The 4,231-nt window shown below is 42.3% G+C and overlaps 1 pseudogene; it reads right to left on the bottom strand.

The window, feature by feature from the left end:
• Positions 1-562: 562 nt before the first annotated feature.
• Positions 563-1,364, bottom strand: LOC129514061 (proliferating cell nuclear antigen-like; annotated as a pseudogene).
• Positions 1,365-4,231: the final 2,867 nt, after the last annotated feature.

Here is a 4,231-nt window from a genome sequence, read left to right as displayed (position 1 = left end):
TCTCTCTCTCTCTGAGTCTTTCATGAATAAATAAATAAAATATTTAAAAATAAAATAAATTGAGGAAATTCTTTTTTTTAATTGAAGAAATTCTTAAAACAACATTTAGAGGGGTTCCTGTGGGGCTCAGTCGGTTAAGCATCTGACTTTAGTAGCTCAGGCCATGATCCTGAAGTCCTAGAATCGAGCCCCTGCTCAGTGAGGAATCTGCTTCTCCTTCTCCCTCTGCCCTTCCTCCCCACTTGTGCATGCTCTCTCCCTCAAATGAATAAATAAAATCTTTTTTAAAAATGACATATAGAGTCAAAACTCTTTTGCTTTGAAAATCATATTCTAGGTAAGGCAATTATACTTCTAGGTTAACCAGACCAGATTTGACTTTGGACTTTATTCTTTAAACAAACTGTAAAGAATGGAGGAAAAAAATTGCTTATTTACAGAAAATATATACATATGTACTCAGAGGTACAAATTTGATCACAGAAGAGACTTAAGTACATGTTGCTATCCCAGAAGCAGCTCTCAAAGAGCTGAATTTTATTTTCTTGAATTTTAAGAATGCCTAAGATCCCTCTTCATCCTTGACCTGGAAAGCCAAATAGCACTCCAAATGTCCCATATCAGTGATTTTACACTCTACACCAAGGGGTGCACCTGCAGACATAGTGGTACTGCAGGAGAGAATGAAGTACACTTGCCCCTGTTTTGTAACAGAGTTTTGTCAAAAAGTTCAGCTATCAAAGCGAAAGTTAGCCAAACGGACTCCTTCATCTCTATGGTAACAGTTTCGTCCTCTTTATTGACATGACTTGTTTATGACAACTGAATATTTCTATTTCTTAGTACTCCACTTGCAGAAAATTTCACTCTGTCTTTTGCACAGGAAATTACAACAGCATCTCCAATATGATGGAGATGTCGCCCTGTACATGCAACTTCACCAGACGGTGTCTTTACTCCACAGCTATACTCTTGTTCTGGAATTCCAAGTTGTTCCACATCAAAAGCCATTCACTTCACTTCATCATCTGGAAACTTTTCTTGATTTGGAGCTTTAGATGCTAGTGCCAAGGTGTCCACATTATCTTCAGCCCTTAATGTAAACGAGATATTCCTTGCACATTTTAGTATTTTGTACATTGCTGGTGAGGTTCACGCCATGGCCAAGCTGTGGTAGCAGTGGTAGGAGTCAAAGCCCTGGGAGCGCAGGGTGAGCTGCACCAAGGAGCAGGCCATGGGAGGAGTCTGTGTTCTGCAGGTTTACATGGCTCCAAATTTGGTCCCAGCAGTTCATTGATGAGATCCATAAATGCTTTCAGCATCTTCCTCAGGACTGAGCCCTGGACCAGGCACACCTGGAACATGATGGCAGAGTCTCAAGGATGCAGCTGCAGGCAGAGATAAGGAGGAAGTCGTAGCCAGCGTGGGTGTCACAGGGTAAGAGTGAACGTGCAGAGGCAGGAGTGAAAGCCTGAGACCCAGGAAGATCACTACATGTAAACTTTTTGTTTCTCTTGAGTAAATACCTAAGAATAGAATTGCTGGTTCATAGGGTAGGTGTATGTTTAGTTTTTAGAAAATATTACACTATTTTCCAAAGTGGTTGTACCATTTTACACTTCCAAAAACAATGTACAAGAGTGCCAATTACTACCCATCCTTGCTGACATTTAGTATTGTTAATTTTATTCATGTTAGACATTGTGGTGGGGGTGTAGTGGCATCTCACTGTGGTGATCTCATCGTTTTTAAGAGCTGCATGGCATTCCATGGTATATGTACACTATAACTTTATCGACCATTCCCCTGACAATGGTCATTACAGTTGTTTCTGATTTTCCTAGTACAATGATACATGGACAAATATCCATTCTTATGGCCAATTTGTAATGTACAGCTTGGCTGGGCTGAACTACACATCCTGTAGAGTGGGCCATAGGGGAGGTTTGGAGGGCAGAAGGAAAATAGATTTTCTAGTTCATACACATCGCTGGTGACCTGCTGACTTACCTCCTTGAGGTGAAGCAGCAGTTGGACCTGCAACTTCTCTACCTTCCCCCAGACCCACCATCAGCTTCTTCGACTCCTGGGCCAAGTGCTTGTCCTTTGCTCTGTGACAAAGGGCCCTGGCTTCTGTAGGACGCCTACATCAGCGTGACTGGCAGCAGGAAAAACCAGCAAGGGTTCCAGTTCTTACCTGTGGGGTGCTAGCTCTTGCTGGTGGGTTCAGCCTGGTTCTGGTCTCCCCATTTACATCCATCCCTTCCCCATTGCTTTCCTACATTCCTGTAAAAGAGATTTCCTAGAATAAGAGGTTCTAGGTCAAAGAATATGCATATTTAAAATGCTAACATCCAGGATGCCTGGGTGGCTCAGCGGTTGAGCATCTGCCTTTCGCCCAGGGTGTGATCTCAGGGTCCGGGATCAGGTCCTGCATGGGGCTCCTTGAGGGGAGCCTGCTTCTCCCTCAGCCTGTGTCTCTGTGTCTCTCATGAATAAATAAATAAAATATTTAAAATAAAATAAATAAATGCCGACATCCAGGAGCACCCAGGTGGCTCAGTCAGTTGAGCATCTGCCTTCAGCTCAGGTCACGATCCCAGGGTCCTGAGATGGAGCCCTGGGTCCTTGGGCTCCCGGCTCAGTGGGGAATCTGCTTCTCCTTCTCCCTCTGCCCCTCCCCCCACTCATGCAAGCGCGCGCTCGCTCTCGCTCTCTCTCTCTCTCTCTCTCTCTCTCAAATTAAAATCTTAAAAGATATATAGTGCACGAAGGACGCCTTGGGTGGCTCAGCGTTGGGTGCCTGCTTTCGGCTCAGGTCGTGATCCCGGGATCGGGAATCGAGCCCTACATGGGGCTCCCTGCGAGGAGCCTGCTTCTCCCTCTGCCGATGTCTCGGCCTCTCTCTCAGTCTGTGTCTCTCATAAATAAATAAATAAAATCTTTTTTTTTTTTTTTAAATAAAATCTTTAAAAAGAAAAAGATTAGGGACACCAGGGTGGCTCAGCAGTTAAGCGTCTGCCTTTGGCTCAGGGCGTGATCCTAGAGTCTGGGGATCCAGTCCCACATCGGGCTCCCTGCTTGGAGCCTGCTTCTCCCTCTGCCTGGGTCTCTGCCTCTTTCTGTGTCTCTCATGAATAAATAAATAAATAAATTTTTTTTTAAAAATCACAGCTTTTTTTAAAAAAAGAAAAAGATTATAAAATATTTGCCTTTATTTTCCATTAATCCTTTCATAACTCTGTATCCTTATGTTTAGAATTCCAATCCGCCTAAAGTTTAATGTATAAAATCTAATTTTTTCCAATAAGTTATACAGTTGTCCCAATGATGTTTATAAAGTAAGTCATCTTTACCTTCTGGGTTTAAAAAGCCACTCTTATGAGATATTAAATTTACATATACTCAAGAGCCTTTTTCTGGTTGTGATGGTCTGTTCATTCATCTATTATCCATCAATGTGCTAATACCATAATGCTCTTAATGACTGCAGCTTTGTATTATATATATATATATTTTTTAAGATTTTATTTATTTATTCATGACAGACAGAGAGAGAGAGAGGCAGAGACACAGGCCGAGGGAGAGAGAAGCAGGCCCCATGCAGGGAGCCAGATGTGGGACTCGATCTGGGGTCTCCAGGATCACACCCCAGGCCAAAAGCGGCCCCAAACCGCTGGGCCACCAGGGCTGCCCTGTATTATATTTTAGAGCATTAATTTAATTTTATTTTTTAAGTTTTATTTATTTAAGTAGTCTCTGCACCCAACATGAGGTTCAAACTCACAACCCCAAATCAAGAGTCATATACTCTTCCAACTGAACTAGCCCAGCACTCCAACAGCATTAATTTTAAATGGAATAAACTTTTTATTAAAGTTTAATAAGGTACATTTCTTTTTCTGGTGATTCTGGCACCCATTTTTACACTAAAATTAAAATTTATAATTTCAGGATGGCTGAGCAGTTGAGGATCTGCCTTTGGCTCAGGACCTGATCCTGAATTCCTGGGATCAAGTCCCATATTGGGCTCCTTGCATGGAGCCTGCTTCTCCCTCTGCCTGAGTCTCGGCCCCTCTTTCTGTGTCTCTCATGAATAAATAAATAAAAACTCTAAAAAAAAAAATTATCATTTCAGCAAAGTAACCTCATACAAAAGCACCAAGAAAATGTTTCCTATTGTCACTACCTCCTATGCAGTCAATCATCTTTGGCTTATTGCCAGAATTGT

Source organism: Nyctereutes procyonoides, unplaced genomic scaffold, assembly GCF_905146905.1.
Source record: "Nyctereutes procyonoides isolate TBG_1078 unplaced genomic scaffold, NYPRO_anot_genome, whole genome shotgun sequence".
NCBI classification, from domain to species: Eukaryota; Metazoa; Chordata; class Mammalia; order Carnivora; family Canidae; genus Nyctereutes; species Nyctereutes procyonoides.
Note: the sequence above shows the minus strand (reverse complement) of the source record. Positions and strands in the feature narration are given on the sequence as shown.